Here is a 26452-nt window from a genome sequence, read left to right as displayed (position 1 = left end):
TTTCTGGTACTGTTTAAATCAGTCCTTTTAGTTGAGTTTATTAATGCAAGCTGCACTGTGTTTTCTGCTGCTTTGTTGAATAGGGAGGTATTAAACTGAGAGAGAGATTATGTCCAGTTATAAGCTAAGAAGACAGCTAAGGGGTAAGGGACTTTTATTTAACAGGATAGAGATTGATACCTTGGGAAAGCTGCTTATCAGTGTATTCTGAGTACAAGAGATAATAATTAGTGTTTCCTCATGGGAACATTCCAGATGACAGTGCATTTATAGTCTAATTGAAAGCTGGTGTTTAAAATAAGTTATTCTTTGCTTTAAAGATTATCTTTTAATCTTACTAAAAATAATTTAAATTAATTGAGCACTTTTTCCTCTACTGCTGCGTTTCTGAAGTGATGCTATTTAGCAAACAGTCTGCATTTTCAAGTCTTTAAATTGCCAGTGGTCTAGCCACTTTTCTTCCCAAAAGTCCATTAAAAAAAAAAAAAAAAAAAACAAGGCTGTGCAACTAAGAAAGTTTTGGAGTTCTCGTGTGTGTGTGTATTTAGATAAAACAAATTCCTATTTGGGGGGTATTTTAAGCCTAAGAAGAGAGGGATTTGCTTGATCTCTACCCTATGAAGATTCAAAAGAACAGAGCAAACTAAAATTGATCTTTGTCTGTTCTGTTCTTCACATATGTAAATGCTTGAAAAAAAGATCTATTTGGCCCTTGATTTTTTAAATTAATTTATTTCTTTTGCTTTTATCATTTCAGATAATTGGGGGGAAAGCCGAACAAGAGTCATCAGATAAACTAGAGACCTCTAATCTGGTGCTTTCTAGCATTGGAAGTACCCAAACTAATGGATCTTCTATTCCTGCTGAAGATAAAACCTTTGAGCCACTTGATGGCACACAGGTGACATCTTATAATGATACTGTCACACAGTCCACATTCGCCAGGACTTACGATGGGATCAGCAATCCGTCAATGATTTTTCAAAAGTCTGTGTACAGCACCCTTGAAAGCAAAGTTGATGTTTTTCATGCAAAAATGCAAACAAAAACAGGTGCTTTGCAGGGCTTTATCCAGCATAGCAGCCTTATAATCAAAGAATGTCAGTCATCCTTGGAAGGGGAGGATGATACGGAGTATGGAGTGATTAATCTGGAACGAGTTACATTCAGTTTTGAAAAAAATGCCTATGCACCAATACAGACAGAAGTTGTAAACAGAGCTGATAAACCTACACCCTTTAATGTGGAGTTGATTAAACAAGTATCACCTGCTACAAGCCTTAGACATCCTGTGTCCTCATTTGAAAAGACACAGGGTCTTAGGGACGTTCCCTCTCTGGCAATGTCAGGACAACAAGGCGCTAAGTACCTTTGTGCCTTCTCAGTGAGTAGAGAGATACTTGCTAAAGAAATGTGTTCATTACAGAAAGGGCAGGCTGTTGCAGGCTCACCATCGCCGTCTGATAATTGCCTTGTAACAGAGGCATTATCACTAGTTAAAAGTTCTAGTTATTTGTTACCCAGAGAAGAAATGAAGCTCTCTCAAGAATGTTTTCTGTCGAGCCAGAGTCTCTCCAGCATCTCTTCGGAAGACACTGTAGAGTCGTCCCAGCTTGAAGAAGTAGTCTCATCGTCAGCTTCTGATCCCTTGGAAGAAAAAGATTCACTTGACTGCATCCCATCAGTGAGGAATGCTTCGGATGGCTCTTCAGAACTAAAGAATGACAAGAGTGGTCTAAACAGTGAACACATGAGTTTTGAAACATTTAATTCTGCATTTACCAAACAAACCAGCCTATCTGTGAATAGAGAGGAAGTCAGCCTCGAGTTATCAGAGGAGGATTCTGACCTTGACCTCACTCTCACCATATCACCGCCCACGAGTCCCTGGGAAGAAGCATCCGCTGGTGAGATGGAGCAGCAGCAGGAGGCCCCGTTACCCTGCTTAGAGCTTCAGGAGACAGCGGAAGAAATAATTGAGCCTGAAGAGGTGCCTGATGTGAACTCTGCTGATCACACGTCAATGAAACCACGAGAAAGTGAGAGAAAAGGTGATAACTTACAGACAGTGGCTTTCATACTTTCGAAAGAAACCTGTGCCCTTGAGGTTGCAGAGGAAGTTCAAGTTGGTTCAGACTTCTCCTTCAGTTGTTTTTTTTGTTTGTTTTTTTTCTGTTTGTTTTTGTTTCTGTTTTTTTTTCCCCTCCTTCAGTTCTTTAATTAAAGAAGTGTCACCAGCTTCTAGTCCTGACTGCCAGGTACCAGGTGAAGAAGCACAGCCAGCTTGGGCTGTATTTCCAAGTAGTTTTAAACTCTGTGATGCACACTAGTGAGAAAACTGACAGATCCTCCCAGGTTGAAACAGTAGATTTGGCCATAACAGAAAAAGAAAATTCTTTTGCTGGTCCCACCCATCCAGTGGGACAAGATAACGTAACTCAGATATAGAAGGAAAAATACCAAAATTTAATAACGATGATATTTTGTGGGATTTTAATTTTATTCTTTATGTTTTCCCTGTATTTTCTACGGTCGGAATGACTACTTTTACAGGCAGAAAAAAATAATAATGCTTAGTTTTGTTTTTTTTTAAATCAAAGTAAGAAATCAGCCAGGTTATTACAATTCATTGTCCAACTTCTTACCTCGCCTCAGCCATGTAAAACGGGGGTTGACCGAGACTTGGAAGAACCACCCAGACTGGCAGTGGCAGCATGGTTGTGTGAATGAAATGCAATGACTTTTCTCCGGTAACTTGCAGAGGAGACCTAATAAAAGCATCTTGAATAAGGTCATTACCCCTTCAAAGGAGGAGGAAGGCTGTGTCATAGCCTGACATGCCTATTTCTAGTACTCGCCTTTGTGTGAGAACAGCATGACTGGATTATCAGCAAAAGAATCTTAGGAAAAGGCCCTGCCAATAAGGAGTCAAAGTCATGTGAAAGGGTCAGAGGAAGAAAGACCAAGGACTCAGTGTGGGAGGGACTTCCCAGACATACTGTACAACAGACAGAAAATAGGCACCTTCCTCACCGTCATGAGGAGTAATTCACATCCTGTGACATTGCTTTCTGTCCTTGATTATCTCAAATACAAGAAAATATTATCAATCAGCCTTTCTGAAAAGTACCAATACCAATGATCCACATTTCCTTTTCCTTCATTTGTCTGTTAACAGTGTTGATGTAAACCTTCCTGAAATAGAAGCCAGCACATTTCTTAAAATATTTTTTTGATGAGTGGTGCTCCCCACTTTCCCTTTCCTATTATTTCCCATGCCTCTCACAAGAAAAAGAAAAGAATTCAAAATTTTTTCCCCAATTGATCATGCTTTGGTTAGCGGGGGAGTTTTAAAGCTACCTTTCCCAATTTGGGTTATTTCCATAACAAACAAAAAGAACTATATTGCCAGTATTACTAAGAACATGCATAAAAGGATGCTTAATCCGTTTCGATAAGCTATTCACAGGCATAAAGAAACATTCAGAGAGGTTAGTCATTGTCATGAGAAGCTCAGGAAAACTATCACTTTCAAATGCAGTATTTAGGACACACTCCCGTGCATTGAGTCATCCCTCCAGCATTTGCGGAGCTGCCACTGACTAAGCAGAGGGGGTTGGCCGAAGGAGCTAGCCTTGTGTGACATGCCAGCCCAGGCCTGCCGATGAAAAGCATGTAGAAGGACATCGTGGAAAATTCCTAGGTCCTGAAATCCCAGCGCCAAGTAAGGGGAAGTTGCAGAGGTTGCAGTGCAGGTGCACAAGAAGGAAGGCTACAGAAGTACAGCACAGAAAGACTTCCAGGGCCCACGCTGCCAAAATGAGGCCTGGAGAACATTGATTTGCAGAGCAGCAGGACCGATGCCTTTCGAGATAGGGTACAGTGTTTCTGGATGCTGATGGAGCCTCTTGAAAGGTAGATCAATTTCTGGGGTCCCTTTTAGGGAGACTCTCACCCCGGGCAGGCTGCTGACCATCACCGCTGACCTGGGCACAGCTATGTACAGAAGGATGGCACCAGGAAGCCTAGGTCTGTGCCTTTGGAAAGAAAAGCATCACACTCAGAGAGTCTGGGGAGCTTTTATTGATATTAAGCAACAGATTCACAGGTGTCAATATAATATAGAAGCCAAACTTCATTTAAAGTCTATAACTGTAGGAAAGCTTATATATGACTTCCAGATCCTCACAAATCCATTTGTTTCAGAAAAGATTCTAAAGAAGAAGTCTGGAAAATCCTTAATTAAATTTTGGGATTTAGATGATGATGGGATACAGAATAAAGGAGGTCTCACAGATCTTTGGGGTTGATCGGAGGAAGGCCACATGGAGGAAGTGACTTAGGAATTTTCTTGTGAAAGTTTTGTTTATTTAGGGGCGCTGCTGGTTTGGCATAAATGGGACTTTCTCAAGTATCACTAATGAAATAACTAACCTCCATTCTATGAGTGTTTTCACCTGCAGTCCATCTGCTGCCAGGACGGAAGACAATGTAGCCTACATGCATAGACATTTTCCCCAGTAGGTAGCCTCCTATTTATGGAATAGTTCTTGGTTATTTTATTTTAAAGACGGAATTATCAATTTTGTATTTGTCCGGGTGATTTAACTACAGCTTACCTAGACATCGGTGATGCCAACAACAAATGAGTATTTTCCCTTTTCTTTGAAAACCTTTGATTTATATGAGAAGACTGTTCTGTGTACCTCAGTGTTCTACAACTTGGGGGAACATTTTTCTTCGTGTTTTACACATTGCCAGAATGTCTGACTTTGTTGTCTGGCTTTGTTCACAGCAGCACTGTAGTTTTCCATTAGTTTTGGGTTACAGTGTTCAATATTATTGTTTTAAATTATTCTCATTTTAAGCAGAATAGCTTCAAAGCTATTCATTGAAATTAATGATAAAAATAAGGATTTTACAAGTGTGCTCAGTTGTAGCAAAAATAAGTCTATTTTAACCAGTAGCTTTGTTTTTGCACGTTAAGGTCAGAAATGCACATGTAATGCATGTTGGAGTCTGTTTTAAAGGTTTTACCACCTGTGTAAAAACTAACATCTTCAATGGTTTTATCTGCTGTTATTCATGCTACACTACATAAACATTTTTTTCCTAAATGGTACAAATTTATAAACTGTCATTTTCACTTACTCAGTTTTTGTAAACAGCGTACTACAAAAATCAACCCTCTGAGGAAGAAATAATCATTTATTTATATTAGAAATAATTTCTACACCAATCTTTAAAACTCAAAACCAAGCAAAAACATTGGTAAGATACATAGTATCTATTTGGAACAAAGGTTTTTGTACCTAATTTGTTTCATTTTAATAAAGACAACTAAAAATCATTCAACTGCTTCTGCAATGATTTTATAGCAAATATTAAATTTGTAAGAGAATGTTTTACAGCACTTTAAATTTTTTAGGCCATTTAGCAGAATAAGTAGCTTCCAAAAGAATCCTACCACTTACCTCACTTTGGCCGCCATCTGTCAAGCCTCATCCCCGCAGGCCTGCCCGGTGCTTTCCCCTCCCTCGTGCGGTGCCGAGCAGCAGGCTCCAGCAAGAGGACACCTCGCAACTCTCCAATTGGCCCTTCCAGGGGGTCATGTCAGCCTGCACAGGAACTTCCCTCAAAAGCCATTTATCTGCTTTTAAACTCCCCCTACAGAACCGAAAGTGTTCCTTTCCCCTCGGTATGTTCTTAGGAGGAGGAAGAATGACTGAGTTTTAATTCTTACCCTAGCTCTTGCTTAGAGACCCACTCAGCTGATCTTTACCCCAGGGATAAGAATCTAATAGGACCATAACTGTATTCGGTACACTGAATTAATCTGAAATTACTACGGAAAAGGAAAGTACAGCGCACCTGCCAGCCGTGCTCCTCCCCTGAAGGACCTTCCAGCACCCACGAGGCCGCCCGTTCTGTAACTGAAGGCTTAGCCAGGCCACAGAGGAGCAGGCGCCTCCAGACTGAGCTTCTGCAGAGACTCTGCCCTCATCACCTTTGTGCCCCGTTGGCCTGGCACAGAAATGTTGGTTGTTCCCATAAATATGCCGAATGCAGAATATGAAGGCATCCTGGTACTTCCTTCGTACTACTAACCCAGTTTGTGCCTCCAGCTGCGTTAACGGCTCACAATGTGAAATATTGCAGGAAAAGAGGGGAAAGGCCTGCTGGAATTTTAGATAATCTTATGAAAAGGAAGCAGTTGTTTTCAACCGGGGTGATCTGGGGTTGTCACGCCAGGGAGGTGCATACAATGTGCGGGACAGCCCACCTACAACAAAAAATTCTTTGGCCAAAAATGGACAGTATGAGATTGAGAAAGCTAAAGTAATCACTTGGATAATCGAAGTTATTATTACCCTAAATCCTTTAACAGATTGCCTACCTTAGTCTATGTCCTTCAGACTCAACTTTAAAAGAGAATACAGTTACAATGTCCTCATTCCTCCGACATAAATGACAGACTCAACTATAAAAGAGAATACAATGTCCTCGATGTAAATGACAGCACATACAGTGAGGCTTGTAACAATCAAGGGGAAAGGAGTTACCACTAAAAACTGTCTGTCTACAATCTGAATTAAATGAAAATACTGGGACTTCCCTCGTGGCACAGTGGTTAAGAATCCACCTGCCAATGCAGGGGACACGGGTTCGATCCCTGGTCCGGGAAGATCCCACATGCCACAGAGCAACTAAGCCCGTGTGCCACAACTACTGAGCCCACGTGCCACAACTACTGAAGACCATGTGCCTAGGGTCCATGCTCCGCAACAAGAAGCCCAGACACCACAACGAAGAGTAGCCCCCACTCACCACAACGAGAGAAAGCCCGTGAACAGCAAGGAAGACCCAACACAGCCAAAAATAAAATTAATTAACTTATTAAATAAATAAATATATTAACGCACCCATTCCACCGGATGTCACTTACTCCCTGATGGGAACGAATCCCTGTTCTACACCACTACTAAGGATATCTAAGAGAGTCTAATAATTATATTGTACCAAGAAGTAATTCGGGGTCTACTCACAGTGAAGCCAGATGGCAGCACTCCACCAACCACTAGGGTCTTCAGCACTCTTCCCCAGCATCCGTTTTCAGCTCTAGTGAAGGAAATGAGCAGCTGTGTCAAGGCCAGTACAATACTTACTAGCTCTGAATTGTCAGGACACAAAAGACCAACAAGAGGGAGCTGGTTTCCAGAGTTTGGCTTTATTTTGCAGTACAGAAATCATCTGGAGCCATTGTGAGACAGACATCATTGAAGCAGAGGCTCTGTCAAATCAATACTGCGTTGCAGCAGCTTGGTCCATTGAAGAAGCCCCACCTGGGATACAAAAGAAGCTTCTACGTTTACCTGCTTTATGATAGTTTCTTTCCCCTCCGCTCTCATCAAATTTATTAGATTAAAACACCGCACACAGGCTTCCTCCAAAATGACTCTCAAAGTCTGGAGTTTGGTTAGACTTGGAGGCCCACATAAACCCAGCTTGTGGCTATGCTGCCTGGGCACTGTTCTAACACTTGATGTAAATGTAAAGGGGTGGGGAGGAGTGAGGGATACTGTCCCCAACGATGGAACATTCGATTCCGTATCTCCTTAATGTCAAGAGGACAGATGGCACGCAAACTGTACTGACACAGCTCTTGAGCAGTAGAAGCTCATAACTGCAAAGGCTACACTGATTAAAAGATACAAATACTGTATCAAGTTCTCTGTATCAGTATCACAATGTTTTAAAACTGATCCTTCACTAGAAAAAGCAAGCCAGTATTGGTTAAATTGAACAGAATGTGGGAACCTGCCAATTCTGAAGAGCCACTCCATGAAAACAAGTTAATACATGATATTAGAAAGGGGAAGAATATTTACTGGTACAGTGCTCTGCAATCTCTCAGCTTTGATTACAAAAGCAGGCCTTACAATATTGATTTCATACAATATGCATCATTTGCCAAATTTTAAGTTTGTCCTAATTCTATATACAGACAATCAATCATGCATGAAGACAAAGACATTTTCAGACACGGGGAGACTTAGAAATTTTACCTTCCACAGATTCTTTCTGAAAAAGTACTTGAAATTGCGTTTTGGGGGGTGGGGAAAAAAGAAGAATTCTTGAAATAAGAGGACCAGCACCCAACACACAGTTGGATCCAAAATTTCAATAATTTGAAAATAGTTCCATGATAGTTATTCTGCAGAAGACCTAAAGCAATTTGTACAAATTATGGGACTCCAAGAAGCATGTCTTCAACAAAAATGTAAATTTTCTTTAACAAACGATTGATTAAGAAGTTGGATGATCTTAGAAATAAGAAAACATAGGGTTTCTTTTTATTTCTTTAACGTGAAGAGAAAAGCAATTGGCAGCTGCATGGAGGGAAAATAGGTGAAAAGTCTCCATGCAGACATGCACAAACTAAAGGTAACATGGTTTTGTGCAACTGATCTAAAACAAAGGGAGAGAAAATCCATTGGTCCTTGAAATTTGGAACATTCTAAAAATGGCATAGATTCAGATATTCAGATTTTAATTTTTAGAAGCAACTAATGGACAAAACAGAAGTGGGCTTTGGGTTTTTTTTTTTTACTGCAGTGACAGACTGAAAATGTTACCATCTTGAATTACCTAAAAATACTGGAATAAGAGTAGGAGCATAAAGAAAGAAAAGAATAGAAGATACTATTTTAAATTGATGGATATAAAAGTCAAGGTAACCAATAGAGAAATTTTAAATATAATTAATAAAACAATGGAGAGAGTAGAGAAAGGAAAAGTGAAATATAAAGAAGCTAAGTTTCACATTTGTCGTATCAGAGAAGCTGATCATCGTATCATCATCAGTGTATCATGGTGATGATTTTAATCCCCAAAATTCATAATCCCAATTTTCCATAGATAATGCTCTTCATTAGAGATGTACTTCTGCCTATACTTCCTTTCCTATGGTACAAAGTCTGCTTCCTCCAAATTCATGTCCAAATGTTTGTGGTGTCCCTTCTGGCTTTTCCAGTCTCACTTCTGTATCTTGTGCCTCTCACTGGCACTTTCTGAGGCAGCCCCTAACCAGACATCTTAGTCCTCACCATAAAAGACAACAGAGTGAGGCGGGAAATGCCAAACGACAAGACCTGCCCGCCGCAAGCTTGAGAGAGGTAGGGGACCCGCTGCATGTCATCTCAGGCATGCTGGTGAGGGAGAAAAGTGTTTTGCCCCTGAGTTTGCCTGCTGTGCCTCTGCCTTTAGTCTCCTGCTGTTTGTGTTTGGAAAGGGTTTCACCGTACAGGTTTAAGCCAGGGAGCAAGAAAAGTACCCAGCTGATTTTTGCAAGAAATTCTAGATTTTCAATCTCTACCTCCCTTACCACTCAACTCTTTCCGTGTATTCATTCACAGCCAAGAATGGAGCAGCTGTAAATAGCTTCTTTGACTGAGATCTCATCAGAGAAGCTGGAAAGCCCACGCTCTCAGAGCTAAGGGAGGCACTGGGCAGGAAGGCCAAGACAGAAAGGAGGAAAGAAAAATGGAAAGCAAAGAAAACGAAAATACATCCACAATCTACATAGTACTGCAGGGCTAGACATTTGTAAAGCCCTTAACATGTTTCTATATTTTAACCACTTACTGAGCCCCTTCTACATCCCTTACTCTCATTTTCTATGTCAACCCCCCCCCCACTACATTCCAGCAACATTGACTTTCTTTCTGCTTTTAGAGCATTTGAAGCTCATTCCTATCTCAAGGCCTTTGTTCTCGCTGTGCCCTATCTCAAGCATGATTCCTAAGCTTAAGCTTGTTTCATGGCTGTCTCCTCATCCTTCATTTCTTAACTCAGAGTCACATCTTCAGAGAGGTTTTCCTTAATCACCCTATTTACTGCAACACGCCTTACCTCTCAGCCATTCTTTACCACATCATATTTATTTTCTTATAGCATTTGTTTGTATCAAGAATTATATTTATCTTGCTTGTTTGTCATCTATATTCCCCCACCCACCAAAAAAATCCACAGGTACAGGGATTTTTATCTGTCATTTTCACTGTTATATCCTCAGTACCCATACTCCTAGCCAGGCGCATGTTATATACGTTATTATTTTATTTTTATTTTATTTATTTATTTTTTTTTTTTGCGGTACGCGGGCCTCTCACTGCCGTGGCCTCTCCCGTTGCGGAGCACAGGCTCCGGACACGCAGGCTCAGCGGCCATGGCTCACGGGCCTAGCCGCTCCGCGGCATGTGGGATCCTCCCGGACCGGGGCACGAACCCGTGTCTCCTGCGTTGGCAGGCGGACTCTCAACCACTGTGCCACCAGGGAAGCCCACGTTATTTTTTTAAATAACACATTCCATACATTATGCTAAGCTCTTTACATAGGTAAGATTGTTTACTCTTTACAGTGTAATCTGTACTCTTTGCAGATAAAGAAATTGAGTCACAGAAGGAAATAACTTGCCCAGTATCACACAGTAAGTGAAAGTGGAAGCTCATAGATTCAAATCTAGGTTTTTAATCCTAAAACCCTTCTCCTTAGACACTATTCCATACTTCCTGAAATATGCAAGGCACTTTCAAGAGGCAGTGAATATGGGAAGCCATGAAATGTGGTCCTTGCATTTGAAGGACCTGTAGAACTGGTTGGGGAAATATTATGTTTACATAAAGAGACAAATTATAACAACCAGAGGCAGCTGCTCTCATGATAGTCTCTGTGATCCCCCTGCCTTCATAACCTTCTAGTCATTCTGCCCTTGCCAGTAGGGTCATGGCCGGCAGCCAAAGTTTTTGGACGACTACAGCTGAAGCTGCCAAGTATTTACAACTCTTAATTCTTACTCTTAAAATCGTTTAAAAGGAATTTTATGTGTTTCAAGCTTATCAGATACTGTTTAATTTTTCCCAAGTTTGTGTTTAAGGACCAGCTCCTTGTGAATTATGGAGACTTTGGTTTTTGTTTTGTTTTGTTTTTTTGAAATTTACTTTATTTTTATTTATTTTTGGCTGCGTTGGGTCTTCGTTGCTGCACGTGGGCTTTCTCTAGTTGTGGCGAGCGGGTCTACTCTTAGGTGCGGTGCGCGGGCTTCTCATTGCAGTGGCTTCTCTTGTTGTGGAGCACGGGCTCTAGGTGCGCTGGCTTCAGTAGCTGTGGCACACGAGCTCAGTAGCTGTGGCACACGAGCTCAGTAGTTGTGGCACACAGGCTTAGTTGCTCCGCGGCATGTGGGATCTTCCCGGACCAAGGCTCGAACCTGTGTCCCCTGCATTGGCAGGTGGATTCTTAACCACTGCGCCACCAGGGAAGCCCCAAGACTTTGTTTTTGATACAGACTTCTGAAGCTGTCCCCACATGTCTTCTTCACAGGGTCTGAAAGGGCCTAGGAATGTACTATCAGGCTTTTCAGGTGATCCTGATACCCAGCTAAGTTTGTAATCAGTGAATAATGACCGTAAATTAACGTTTACTTGATGACTCAGCGTCTTTTTATCTGTGCCTGTTATTAAACTACAAGTTCACTGCAGCCATAGCCAGTGCAAGTGATGGTCACCACTTCCCTGGGTCTCAATTTCCTCATGTGTAAAAGTAAAAATAAGTTGGATTACATGATCTCTAAAATCCTTTTTACTTCTAAAATTCTAATTCTTCAAAAAGGAGCTTTCCCAGGATGTTTACTAGAACATTGTTTCTTTCAGGAATGCCCCAGTTGTTATTTGCTTCTTTCTCAAAAAAGTGGAAAGACAAATAGATTTCTAAATAACTTTCAGAGGGCTGTAATATGAGGGCCTTCCCACAAATCTAATTATTAAGTTAGTACCTGAAACAGCTTTCTGAAGTGTGCCTTATCCAGATAAATAGTAATCTTCATCTTTCTCTTCATGAGCTTTGGTCTCATCTCTTAACATTCACAACATCATCTCTCATTTCTCTGTAATCAACACAGTATACAGCAGCACGCTCCTCGTTTCTTGCCCCTGAAGCTCACATGTACTACATGTTTATGGATGGCACAGGAGGAAGTAGGCATGCATCAGTTTGTGCTATGGTAATTTGTAAAGCCTAAACATTCTTTTCCATCATGTAGCCATTGTTATTTTTTAAGGTTTCTTCTGACAGGATTCTAAACATAGTAATGTTAAAAACTGTCTTTAAACATGTTAAAGCCTTAAATAATGTCTATATAATATGTCATTTTAATTATTTCTTCTAGGAAATTTCATTTATAATATGTTCAAATTATGAACAGCTTCTAGTTGAATCAATAAAGGTAAAGTGGCAAACAGAGCATTTTAGGGAATTCCCTGGTGGTCCAGCTGTTAGGGTCCGAGCTTCCACTGTAGGGGGCCTGGGTTGGATCCCTGGTCGGGGAACTAAGATCCTGCAAGCCATGCAGCGCAGCCAAAAAACAAAAAATCATTAAAAAAACCAGAGCATTTTAAGAATATATATTGTAAGGTATTAATATTCCTTTAATGGGATAAGCTCTGCATCAGCCTGTTTATAGCTTTGACTTCCTGAGATAAAGTTCTGAAATGCAAGCACAGCCAACCTATCTTTATAATGATTAAATCGTCAGGAACTTGATTCCTCACTACTTGCTAGAAAAGAATAATTCAGTTTCATCAGAACTATGAAAGTGCTCAGTGGTAAACAGAGCTTCATGAAAAAGTAAAACACTATCATAGATTGCTAACTGTTTTTCGTTTCATTCATCTCCATTTGTTCCCTGTCCACACTCCTCTCTACCCCCTACTTTCTCCCTCTCTCCTCTTTGTCCCCACAGAGGTTCGCACACACACACGCACACACACACGCACACACACACACAGACACACACACATTTTCTTTTCCAAATGCATCCTTTAATGGGAAATCTTAAAAATGAGACATTTAGCTATATAAGTAGCAAATCCATGCTTAGCAACAAGTTCTGGAAATAATTTGGCCAGATGTTCTTTTTGAGCCTTAATGACATCTAAATGTGAATTAATATTCCATCGATTCATCAAAATTTTCTAGTTCTCATTCATGTCAGATTCTATATATGCAGTGATCTTATGTTCCAGACAAACAAATAGAAATGTGATCTGACAAACTCACACACACACACACACACACACACACACACACACATACACACACACACACATAGATACACATAGAACTCTTGAAATAGGATAGCCACAGAATAGCATTTTTATATGTGTTCCCTCTACACCAGCTGCTTTCAACCAGAGACATTTTTACCCCTTAGGTGATACTTGGCAATGTTTGTAGACATTTTTGATTGTCACACTGGGCAGGGAGGTTGCTACTGGCATCCTGTGGGTAGAGTCAGGGGTGCTGCTAAACATCTTACAGCAAAAAAGCCCCCACAGAAAAGGGTTATCTGGCCCCAAATGTCGATAGTTCTGAGGTTGAGACACCCTGCTCTACACAGTGGTCTAAGGCATCAAATAAGGGGACAGCCAAACTCTTCATTCCATTCCCGGCAACTGACTAGAAAAGAAAGAGAAAAAACACATACCTCCACAATTCCATTTAAATCTCTTTAACCAAAACTAGTTACACGGCTACACCACAAAGCTTTTATTTCCACCCTGAAACCTCTAAGCACTTTAGAAAGGAAAGACAGATCTAGTCCCTCTATTTTTAGTTTATAAGTGGTCTTGTATTCTCACTGTCCTATCCATCTCCCCACAGTGTGAGTGAAACTCTTTGCCAGATGGTGTAGGAAAGATTTTGATAATCCTTACCTCACCTATTCTGAAAATAAGTTTCTGCAGCTTCTGGCCCGATGTTTTGTGTATTTCACATATATTAAAAAGACAGTGTGGTTACATGTTTTAGTATAGCTTGTCTTGTTTTAAAAATTATTATGAAGACAAATAGCAATCTGATATACAGCAGTAAGGTCTAGGTTTTTTGTTTCCATGTAGGCATATTTTGCTGCATATTGATAGCTTATAGATGATAGTAGAACTTTATAGTTGGAGAGACCATGGAATTTAATTTCCCATTTTCTAATATCACAGTTCATCAAATATAAGATGCCATTAATTGTAAGATATGCTATTACATTCTGTACCACTAAAAGAAAAGTGTATGCCAATTGGAAATGACATGCCCCCAATCATTAAGACACATCTCAGTTTGAGAGACATCAAAATGTGGAAAAGGTACATCTTAGAATTGATAAAATACATTATTTTGTACTACAATACCTTTTCCTCTTTCTGAGATAAAAGCCATGTGTCTTGTTATTCTATAAAAATCCTTCCACGATAATGTAATAAGGCATACACGTTGGAAAACACATAAGTGGTGAGAAAACCAGGTTAAGAAAGTAAACCAACATCTTATGTAATTCTAAGTTCCCTTTTAGGTTATAAGTGCACTGGGTACTTTGCTAACTGGACAGGATTTTTTTTTAATCCTGTTTTGTCTTATTCTAAATGGGGGAAAGTTACAAGAGATATTATAATGAATAAAAATTAACTGGATTTCAATTAATTATAAGTATCAGTTAACTATAAAAGAGAAAGAGACTGCCTTCTTTAATAAAAAGGAAGGAAACTGTTTTTTGGAGAAAATGATCTTGGGGTCAGATCACATTTAAGCTAATCTCTGTTTTCTATAAATTCTACCTATAATGAAGGTAATAAAACTAGGTGAGTCCTGTGATTGCTTTGAGACACTATAATATCCTTTGGTGTAAAAGAGAAAGTCAGTCATGGTTCCTACACTAAGTTTGGTATTGTAGAAAATGGGGCTGGGGGGGTGGGTACCTGAGAAAGACTTTTAGCCAAGAGCATTAATTTTTTCCTAAACTGAAGAAGTATTTTATAGAACAGCCTATCCACCTAAATCTTTTCATAGGTCAAGTTTTAGGAAGAAAGACTTGTTAGATGAGTAAATGCCCAGCCAAAGTAGAAATTACACCAGAAAAGGTTTCTTGCTAAAACTTGAAAAACGAATAATACTAAAAGACCAGCAAAACAAGCCAATGTACGTATGTGCCATAGCTGTGCTGGGCAAGAGCCTAATGATGCTGTTGTCTGCAAAGTGTCCGAAACATAGTCCCAAGACCGCTGAACTGCCTCTTTGCACATAGTGGCCATCAAGCTGCTAAAGTTATCAAAATTCCAATGTACTGTTTCAGTAATTCTGTTTAAATAACCCTGTGAACATCAATCCAGAGCTGAATAGAGAAGACAAACAAGGCCCTAATGCTTCTGTACCAACCAAGTACAAATAACACCAACAGCATACTTCTTGGCATCCCAGTATATTACAATATAATCATAAAACACGGTGCATCTTGGGAAAAGGTAGCCTTAAAACCCTGAACAGTGAACAAAAACTGATGCTTTTATGAAGTTGAAAGTAAAATTTGACTTAGCCAGCAATTGAGGCCATAAAATCAGTCTTGTGAGGCATGAGTTCTCTCCCCAGAGGGGAGGCCCAAACTCCTGTCATTTATTTAGCAGTCTTGAAATCCCATTTCAGCTTCCGAATGCGTGTTCTAGAAGGTGGCAAGATAATGCTGTACCACTGCTACACCACACTAAATAGCCTCCTTTGAAGTATTAACACCAACTACAGAGTTAAGTCAGAGACAGGTTGTTTTTAAACAGTAAGTAGGAGCTTCAGGATGCCTAAACATTGATTACCTTGGGGGAAATTACACAAGTGTACTGAGGCCCTTGGTTTAGAAATCTGTGAAACAGCTTCTTGTTGACTTTAAGTAAATTTCAGGTGATCTTTCAAGATCTAGAAACTCAGATCATGCTTATTCTTATTTTGAAATGGAGTTCTCATTTCCCTTAGTATGTATACTTAATCCAGTGTACACCGAGAGGGCTTTCTCTAAATAGCCTGTGAGTAAATGACCATGATAAAGTTAAACACTGAACATATATGAACATGATCTGCATTCAGGTGAGGATACATTAACTGGTTTCAGCACAACCATCGAAACTTCACAAGTTAAAGTGACACATTTAGTTATGTACATAATCATAGGCTTTTAGATTATAAGGAGCCCAACAGGTCACCTAGTCCAGCCCCCTTTAACTTACAGATGAGGAAACAGGATTAGAAAGGCAACTGCTGCCCATGGGAGCACCATAGTCAAGGATGTGGTCCAGGCTGGGGTCAATGTCTCCTGTCTCCAAGGCCAGTATTTCCCCCGTGATCCACTGTAATTACAAGCCTTCGCAATAATAGGAATGAAACTAAGTCATTATATAAATTATAAATTACTATAAATCATGTGACTTTAATACAACTAAAAGTGTTCAGTATTTAGGAAGACAGACGCTGTGACACAAAATATTTACTGAACTTCCTGTGTGATAACAGTCCTTCATTTAGTCTTTACAAAATCCCAAAGATACACTTTACTATTCACAGCTTAAAGATGAAATAATTGAGACTCAAAAGCCTCAATAGCAGAAGTCCATCTAAAAACTCTGATCCATTACCCAGGTAGACAGCTCTGTCGTGTTCCTGTAGGTAACCTCTTCACCACTACCAGTACCCACAAGAGAGACAGGGTATGTTTGGCCTAGAGCAAGATGGTCATTTCTCTAATACTATGTAAATTGCCATCTGCAGAGATCTATACCAGAATCTCTGATGGAGGTGTGTGGGCACATGTTTGTGAAGGAGAGAGAAGTAACCCCTCAGGAGTCAGTGACTCAGTGACACCAATGTTACTTATGTAAGTTTCTAAAAAGGCGTTTCCACACTATTGTGGAAAAATGCACACCTGACATTCATTTGGTGTCCTCTTCTTCTGCACGTTCCTCCCCCATCAATATCATTTCCACAAGGTACTGCATTTATGTGTATCAGTCCTGTTTCCAAAGCCTCCTTGTTGCCCGTTGGATAGGTCGCTTAAGAACTCATAGAACAAAGAGTTATAAAGGTATATGGATATCGCCAAGTCTCTTTCCACGTTTTAATTGTGCAGAAACTGATTTTCAGACAGGTAATACAGCCAGTCAGAGACAAAACTGGGACTTAGGGCAAAGTTCTGACTCAAGTCTAATACTCTTCTCTCTATACAACATACTTGATTATATGATTGGCCAAAAAAACAAGTGTCTGTCACGTATTTGGCCAAATATATTAATTATTTCAAGCCAATACCATGTTACATTTTTAATAACAAGGTGAAAACAAAATTGGTAATTAAGAGATAGCAGCATAGGGTAGTAGAAAGACAATACAAGCCTCATAGCTAGATAGATCTAAATTTAATTCACGCTCCCTAATTTACTAGCTGTGTTGCCCTGGGCAAGTTGCTCAACTTTCCTGAAGTTGTAACTACCTGAGAATACTAAGAACTACATGCAGTGGGATATTTATAAAACATCTGACACATAGTAGATGCTCAATATATATTGGTTCCCATTAATTCTAACCCACCACAAAAGAGCTGTGCCACTCTAGCAAATTCCTTTAGCCCTCTGGGTCTCACTTTCCTCCACTGTACAATGAGAAGAGGAAAGAAACCAAATGAATTCCAAAATCCCTTACAGCTCATCAAGTAAGAATTCCCAAAGGTTCCTTTACCTTAATTTAAATTCAACAAACACTTAGGTACCTTATATTCATCCTAGGCACTAAACAGTTCCAACCACCACCAGGAATATGTCTATGAGTTCATTAGAATGGGCTCAAACTCCATAGTACTTTAAGTTCCACACAGAAAAATTAGTATACAAAAGCAAAGGACTTAACTTTGAAGAAAACTCTGCAAGGACATCACAAACCTAAGATGATAAATAAAAATAATTTAGAGTATACCTTAAATTGTTAGTCTCTCTTTTTTTTTTGCTGGGATAGAAGATGAGAACTTAAGTGTTTATACTATAGGTCTATAACAAGACTCAGGAGCCATTTAGGTAAAACACTAATGCCATTTTGGGGGGGAAAAAAAGAGCAATAAACTTCTCTTCACATGTGAGTCTTACACTAGGCCTTAAAATTTAAGAAACCTGTGTCATTCTGAAGCAGAGGGGAATAAAATTTATTCTGAGAGGTGTTTTACAGTGATAAGCATTAATATAAGAAGGTAGTTGACCATGTTTTCCACATTACTTTTGAATTTCATATTTCAGATTTGAATTCTCTAAAAATAAAATATAATTTAAATCTTGAACCTTGTAAGTAAGACCTGGCGAAATATTAGCTGAAATAGTAACTGAAGTTAAATGAAAGTCTTAACTACAAAGTTTATCCTCCTCTTCTCTTCCATGAGGAAATCATTAGCAAATTTTTTTTATTACAGATAAGGCTTTTTGCAAATAACACTCTATAGATTCAAAATAGATTTAAAATCATGATTAGAGCCTAGCCATGGTTTCTCAGAAATTCATTTGAGGTTTACCTGTTACCATACCTGTACAATATTATTCACTTACGTTATAAAAGTTTAGAATACACATCTTAGGTGATAAAACATCAACAACATCAAAAACATTTGCCTTTTATGAGTATGAAGAGACAGAAAAGGCCCGTTGAAATTTATATATATATATGGCATAGTGTGAACCAGAGGCAGAAGGCCTGGATCCTATTTCTGCTGTTGTTAAAAGCTCGATATGTGATTCTTGGACAAGTCACTTCACCTTTCTTATCTGTTTCTTTATGAAACAGGAAGAACCATCTGATCTAAGATTTCTTCCAGTTCCTATAATTAACATCTGTGCGAATCCTCAATACAGTACTTGAGGAGCATGGGACATGGGGCAAAAGTACTCACAGGAGAGCACTTATTCTGCTCTTCATGCGTGCTGCTAGGAGGAGCCAGATTCTGTAGAGAGCCACACACTAAATGGCCTGGCTTCGTGCCTTGGCTAAAGAACACCATCGATGACTAGGAAGGCACTTAAAGAGACTCAGCCAGAGGAAACAATCTATTTTCTGAACATAGTCCAAAAATTAGATAGGGTCGTGTGAGCCTACACAACATGACCCCTGGTGTCTCAGCCTTTTATCTTGGCCTGCGGAAGGCCTGAGTTCATGTAGGTGACCTATGGTTTCTGAGCCTTATGAGAAATACTTCTGAAAATGAATGGTTCTCATCCCCAGTCTCACATCTGACCCTTGAAAATACATATATTTTTATGCAGCAGCTGCAATACATGCAGCACTCATAGGACACCTTCACGAGACAGAGTTTAGATAGTGGTTAAAAGTGTGAATCGAGCTCAAATCCCGACTCTGCTGCTTAACTGCTGCGTGATCTTAGGAAAGAAGCTTAATCTCTCTGTGCTTCAGGTTCCTTTTCTGTAAAACGGGGAAACTAATAAAACCTAACTCAGGTTTGTCGTGAGGCTTAATCAAGATAATACATGCAAAGCAGTTAGCACAGAGCCTAACATAAAGTATCAATACACGTTAGTAAGCTGGGTGAATGGATAGATCAATCGATCGATTGATCAACTGATCTTTCAGTCCTGGGCCCTGGGACTCCCTGAAAAGGCTTATGCGAAGGCCAAAAGCAATTTTCTAGCAGTGAATGGCATCTGCAGATCTTTTCTGAGCAAATAATATAGCAAAGACTCAAAGCTGGGCTCAGCTTTTACTAATAGGATCCTACAGAAATCAGGAGGAAGTAAGATTATCCTTAAAGTAGGAAAGAGTTACGCTGGTTTAAGACAAGATCCTTTAAAGAGCTAGACACACACAAAAAACATTTAATATGGTCATACAGAATTAGAGAAAGGAGGTTACTTTTCATTTATACCTTCTCAAGTGTTGCCAGCATTAAAAGCCACAGAGTTTTATAACTGGATGGCTCCCTAGAGACCATCTAGTTCAACTCCCTTACTTGATAGGTAAGTTGTTGAGGCCCAGAGAGATTAAGCAACTTTCTCGAGGTCATTCAGCAGTAAATAACAGTGCCAAGACATATAAGCTTTCTGACTCCTCCCATTTGCCCACCCAGTACTCCCCCTGGTAACTTTCACCAGGTCATCATCCTGTCCTTGTTGTACCAAAAGGGCATTAAAACACACACAGGTTTCTCACTTTTGCCCAGTTTCCCAAAAAGTACAGAAGCAACCTCAACCCCCAAGACCTTCTTCCCATTGGGAATTGGGGAGGATACCAGTCAATCTGTGGCCTTCTCCCAGGCCTTCTTTGGAGTTTCCACTCTTTCCTTTCTGTTCCTCATGTTCACTCAACAGGGCTACTTCTAAAAGTCCCTCACCTCAAAAATCAGGCACGTCCCAGGGCACAAGTTACCACCTGCTAATCTGCAAATTCTCATCTTCCCACAAATGCTACACCTTGAGGCAGGAAATACAGAACTATTACTAAATTTTCTCTGAGCTCCCTGAGTGCATTCAGTGAGAACTGATCCCTCCCTCCCTAGGATAACTCAACCAGGTTCATTTATAAAGTGTGTGTATGTGAAGGGCCAGAGAACCCTTAGGTGTGCCTAACACAGAAAACAGGAGAAAGAGGGGACCAAGGAATGGGAGATGGGTTGAGGGAAGGAGGGAGACAAGTAGAAGGAGCGCACCTGTCAAACGGCAAAGTATGGATCCTAGAGACAGCTGTGCTGCTGGGACTGACTCACTGCTGAAGGGACAGAACTGCCCAGGGGATTGCAGCGTTTTCATTAGGCGCTCTGGTAACTGACTAACAACAGACTGGCGCCTCAAACTACACACATAGGAGGAAGTAGGTAGAGGCTATCCCGAAGTAGCGGGAATAACGAACTCTTTTCTTCCCACTCCCTTTCCTACTCTTGTGAGTTGGCACGCCACTCCGTGCCTGGCTGGCATGCCCTGAGCTTGCCAGGGTGCAGTGCATCACCCCTGACCGGGAACTCCCCTCCCTGCTCTCCCGAGGGTTAGAGAGAAACATAGGGCATCTCTCAGCTCTACCAAGAGCTCCCGTCCCTTGCCCCTTGCAGGGGAACTGATTTGAGAGAAGAGCTTTTGCTGAGTGTCTGAAGCTGACAAATGCGGGGCACTTCTTGTCCCTAAGCACTTGCGCCTGCGTGGGGTGTCCCTCAGCCTGGGTCTCTGCTTTGAAGGTGGGAGGCCTAAATGTCACAGCCACAGTGTTCCTTCCCCACACGCGCACCTACCCATGAACCCGGAAGGAAGGCTTTGCTTTGATCTTTTTTCCCTCCCTACCTGAATTCCGGGACCAGGTTAGGCTGCAACCCGTAGAAAGCAGCGGAGAGAGTGACCAACCACCCGGGCTTGTAACTGCCGTTCTCGCACTCCAGATAAGGCGGAGACCACTTGACGTGGCTCTTGTCCCCGCTAAGACCGTCCCTGCGCCGCCAGCTGTGGCCCAGGCCCCGGGGCCCCTCATTGGAGCCGCGGCGGTGCAAGTGAGTCCTCCACTTGCGCCGGAGGCCGCGGAACCACTCGGTCTCCAGCGTGGCGTTGGCCAGGTGGTGTGCTGAGGAGGACAGGTCCTGGAGCAGGATGCGACTCTCCTCGCGCGTGGCCTGGAGGAAGACCTGCGGGGCTGGGGCGGACAGCGACTCGGTGCTGAAGGTGATGGCCGCCCGGGAGATGCTGGGCTCACCCTCCAGGAGGCTCCGCACCAGTGCCCGGTACCACTCCAGGTCGTCCTGCGAGTTCTGCTCCCGCGACTTATTGCTCTGCAGCATCATGTTGAGGAAGTTGGTGGCGTGTGTCAGCGTGTCCAGCGCCCCGTGCAAGGAGGAATGGGAGCTGGCTAGGGCAGGCGACTTCCCCGGCAGGCCCGCCAACTCGTAGCGGCTGGAGCAGTTGGCTCGCTTCAGCTGGTGGGAGTCCCCGGTGTAGAGGTAAGAGGCCACGTCCATGGGCACCTCCTCGGCGATTTTCTGCGCCAAGATGGTGCCGTCGGTGGAGCGGCTCCAGGGAGCCGAGGGGTCCGAGGCAGAGGCTCGAGCCGGCTGCTGGGCGTGCTGCTTCGCCCTCAGGGCCTTCTCTCGAGAGGAATCCGTCCGACTTGGAGGGTCGCGGCTGGCGCCGGCAGCTCCCAATCCCAGGTGAACGAGCAGGAGGCAGCAGAGTAAGGGGTTAGCCATGGCTCCCATCTGCCTCGCAGCAAGGAGAGGAGGTAACGGAGGGAGTCACTTTTTAAATTTTGGTCGTCAATCTATCAGCACTAAGACTTTTTCTAGGAGTCTTCCCCCTTTTCAGCTGGCACCCAGTCCAAAAGGACTTTAAAGTAGGGATGTTCTGACATACGCGCGGCTGACTGAGCTACCGTCGCAGGAGATCAGATCACCTGTGGCAACGCCGGCTGCTCCTGCTCCACCATGGGTCTGCTCGGGATTGCGCACCTCGCAGCCTGGAGCCCGGCACCTTACATCCCCTCTCGCCGCCGGCAGCTATAGTTGGCCTGCTTACGTCTTTCTGCTTAGCAGCTTCCACCGCCGCTCTCATTGAGGTGTGTTCAGGAGCTGCTGCTGCTGCTGCTGCTGCTGCTGCTGCTGCTGCCGCCGCCGCCGCGGCCGCCAAAGACACTGCTCCATCGTCTCGCCCGTGGCAGGTCGTTCCCGCCTCCCGGCTCAGGCTCCTCCTCGTCCGCTTCGCCCCGAGGCGCGGAGCGCGCGCGCCCAGACCCGCACCGCGAGCGTAGCAGCTAGGGTTTCTTTTAAGGCGTTTGTCTTTCCGGAACCACGAGGGCTAGGCAGCTGGTTAATTGGAGTCTTTAAGTTTGGCCACAAACCACACTCCTGCCTCTCCCTGCTCTCGGGAGGAAAGCCGGTTTAAAGAGGCGGCTTGGCCGCAACCAAACCCTGGTAGGGCGGCTTCAAGTCGTCTTGTGCCCTGTTTGGCCGGCTCCTCTGTCAATCAGCCGACTGCCGTTTGTTGGGCTGGTGCGGGAGCTGTCCAGTGCTGAACCCGAGGCGCAGGAGGAGGCGGTGGCGCGGAATGCAGCTTCGCTGAGTCCTTTCACCCGCTCGCGTTCCCTGATGACTCGGGAACCTGAGGGGGTGAGAGGTGGGGTGGGCGGAGTGAAGGGAGAAGCAGACTTGTGGTGGCTCAGAGCGAAGGAAACTTGGATGTACCGAGGAGGAGGGTGTTGGCATCTTGCATGCTTAGTTAAATCAGCCTTTCCTTTTGCCTGGTAAAGAGGGAGAAAGTAGTTTTCATTTGTGGCTTAAATCGGAGGGAAGGGACGTAGGATGGAGACGTGTCCTCCCGAGCATCTGCTCATTTTGGGCAAATTATCAAATCTTCTTCCTTGTTGTCGGTTAAAGAAATGATTAAACCCTACTTGCCGAGGTCTTCGCTATAAGGGAGTAATGGAGACATCTACCGGCTGAACTTTAAGGGGAAAATGCCATATTAAAGGAGCCTCTCTGCTTGAAAGGGATGAAGGGGAACCTGTGGAAGTGTAAGCAAGTGAATATGTGGAAGGGAGAGAATATGTGCCGGGGCAGGACTCGGACTGTGAGAGAATGAGAATGAGTCTGTTGGGCGGGAAGGGAAGCCATTCTGACTGGGAGTTCCTAGAATTAATGGATGTAAGAACTAAGACATCTGGTTAACTATAGGTTGGGATGTCCCAGCAGAAGAAAGAAGACCTGAATAAGTATGCCAAGACCCCCCAGAATGATTGGAAAATCCCCTAACACAGTCTAATGGTTTTATTTGAAGCTTTAATAGGGTCTTCTGACATTTTCATTCTGAAAATACTAATTAGTACTTTGGATAGGTATGGTTTTATGCACCTCCACCTTTCATATGCACCTCCACTTTCAAATTCCCCAAGAAAGACACAGGATAGAAAGTCTCAAATTCATTTCGATTCCCAACTTAAAAAAAAAAAAAAAAGTTACCTGTGGCATTCTAAGGTAGCACTGCTTAGATTTGCTTTATCCTTTCATTTTATTCTTCCTGTTGAGAAAATACCTAAGCACAAAAATTTAAGCTCCAAAGAGCAAAAGTTTGTCTGCATTGGTCACTGTAGCATCTTGAGCACCTAGAACACACAGATGCCTGGCACATAGTTGGTTCCCACTAAATATTTGCTAAACTAATGAATGAACCAGAAGATAATGATGATGAAGCTAATTATTTAGGAATCCATCTCCTTACCTAAGAAGAGAAGTCTGCCTGATGTGTCAGTGGTGAGGGCTTTTGGAATAAGACATAGCAACCGGTTTTCCAAACTGCAGTGTATGGTCTCCAAGGGAGTTTTTATAGCTTTGCAAAGAATGGTTATTAGATTTGTGTTTATTTACAAGTAGAGTTCATGTTCATATCTGACTTGTTTAAATTTTCTTTGCAGTGTATACGCTTTTGCCAAATAAAGGTCCTCCCAGTTTAATCCTCTACTATAGCACACGTGGCAATAATAGGAGTTTCTGTTTGTTTAATTTATCAGAGTATACAATATGATTTTCTATTTAGTTGTCTAAAGACTGGTGTAATTTCATCATTAATTGATTTTTTTAAAGAAAACCTGTATAACTAATTAACAATCCTTTAAAATTTTCTAGTATTGCATTTTAAAAGGAAGATATAATTTTATTAGTCAGTCCTTCTATAAGTAATTCAATGACTTAGCATAATTGAAAGATCTGGGTTCTGGTCCTATCATTATTTTAAGCAAGATATATGGACATTAACAATATATTTGAAGTTTCTGTGTCTCGGGATGCAAACTGTATGTGGGCCTCGTGATCTGACACTGAGGGAGTACTGAAATGACACCTGAGCCACTCTCCTGGAGTGCCAGTTCTTCCCCTAGTGCACAGCTAACAAGAATGGAGCAGGCTATGAGAGGCTCTTGCAATTTGGGCATTCCCTTCAGGGGATCACCTTCAGTCCACACTGCCAAACAACAGAGGTGAACTAGTTAGGTCTAGAACAACACTGCCCAATAGAAATATAATGTGAGTCACAAATGTGATCCACATATATAATCTCAAATGTTCCAGTAGCACATTTTAAGAGTAAAAAGAAAAAAAGTGAAATTAAATGTAATAATATATTTTATTTAGCCCAATAGACCCAAAATGTTATTCAATAAGTAAACAGTATGACAGGTATTACTGAGATATTCTACATTTTTATACTAAATCCTCAGAATCCAATGTGTATTTTACACTCACAGCATATGGAACTTCATACTAGCTACATTTCAAGTGCTCAATAACCCCCTGTGACCAGAGGCTACCATAGAATACAAGCTCTGGAAGATAGTACATCGTGGTCTAGAATGATCTAGAAAACCTAGGTTTACTCACGATAAGGTACCATGGTCCAAATGGTCTAGGAGGCCTGTCCATTTAATAGATCTGGAGTCAAGGAAACTAACTGAGTAGATAGACAACCCTACGTCTATGTCAGTGTCTGTCACTGAAGGAGATCATCCAAAAGAAGTTATCATAGGGGACCAAGATATAACACATACTCATACCCCTCTAAGCAGACTACAAAATTCCACAGCAATTCACAGACATATTCATTCAACAAATGTTGGCTTAGCCTCTGCTGTGTATCAGGCATCATGCTTAGTACTCGGGCAGACACCTGCATGATGGACACATGGACCTCACAGTCAAGTGTATAGAGAGAGAAACAATAAAAAAGCAAACAAATAAATTTTAAAATTACATATTGTGATCAGTGCCATGAAGAAATAAACGCTGTAAAGTTACAAAGAGTGCATGGTATGGGGGCAGGGAGATTCTTATAGAGAGAGAGAAAGAAAAGGAAGACTTCTATGAGGAGGTAACAGTTGAGCTAAGATGTAAAAATGAGGAGTAGTTAACTAGGTAGTAAGTAGTAGTGAACTAGCTAAGGGTAAGATGAAAAGAAACTTAGCAGGAAAGAGAAATGGGAAAAGATGACTGCATTAAGATGAAGTTCATATATAATATAAAAAATACAAACAATTGAGACAAAAAGAAAATCATTTTATAGGATAATCAAGTGATCCTGGCATGAATAGCACCTCTGTCCCACCAATTACACGAGCGTGATTTGTAGAGGAGATAAATATCCTTGTGTAGCCTCAAGTTAAGAGCTAAGTTATCTAAATGCATATTAATACTGTGTGGGAGCTTGACTGTAATAGGTCAGTGTATACAAGACCTGTAGGCCCTGTGTGACAAGGCCCAAAGCGTTTTCATCACAGCCTGAAAAGTCAGTCTAACTGCTTTAGAACAGTCAAATTTGCACTGATGAAAAAGCATTATGCAGTGGAGCTTTGAGTTATTAGTTGTCAGTATATTATTGATTTATCATTACTGTAAAAAGGAAGATGTGATATTAGCATATCTTTAAGTAAAAGAAATTAAAGGAGGTTAAAAAAAACTGCTGAGACCAGATTTTATGTGAGCAGTATAGGTAAAGTTGTTTCTAAAATTTAAGTGCTCCTTTAAATCATTTAAATCAGCAAGGATTAGGACAGTGGGATATGGCGAAAGGACACTGGATTGGCAGT

General features: G+C 41.7%; 1 pseudogene; it reads right to left on the bottom strand.

The window, feature by feature from the left end:
* Positions 1-19718: 19718 nt before the first annotated feature.
* Positions 19719-24138, bottom strand: LOC149749473 (metabotropic glycine receptor pseudogene; annotated as a pseudogene).
* Between the last annotated feature and the right edge of the window lie 2314 nt (positions 24139-26452).

Source organism: Delphinapterus leucas, chromosome 3, assembly GCF_059928025.1.
Source record: "Delphinapterus leucas isolate spDelLeu-1000000601 "Yukka" chromosome 3, BTC_Dleu_Yukka2, whole genome shotgun sequence".
NCBI classification, from domain to species: domain Eukaryota; kingdom Metazoa; phylum Chordata; class Mammalia; order Artiodactyla; family Monodontidae; genus Delphinapterus; species Delphinapterus leucas.
This window is presented reverse-complemented; position numbering and strand designations above follow the sequence as displayed.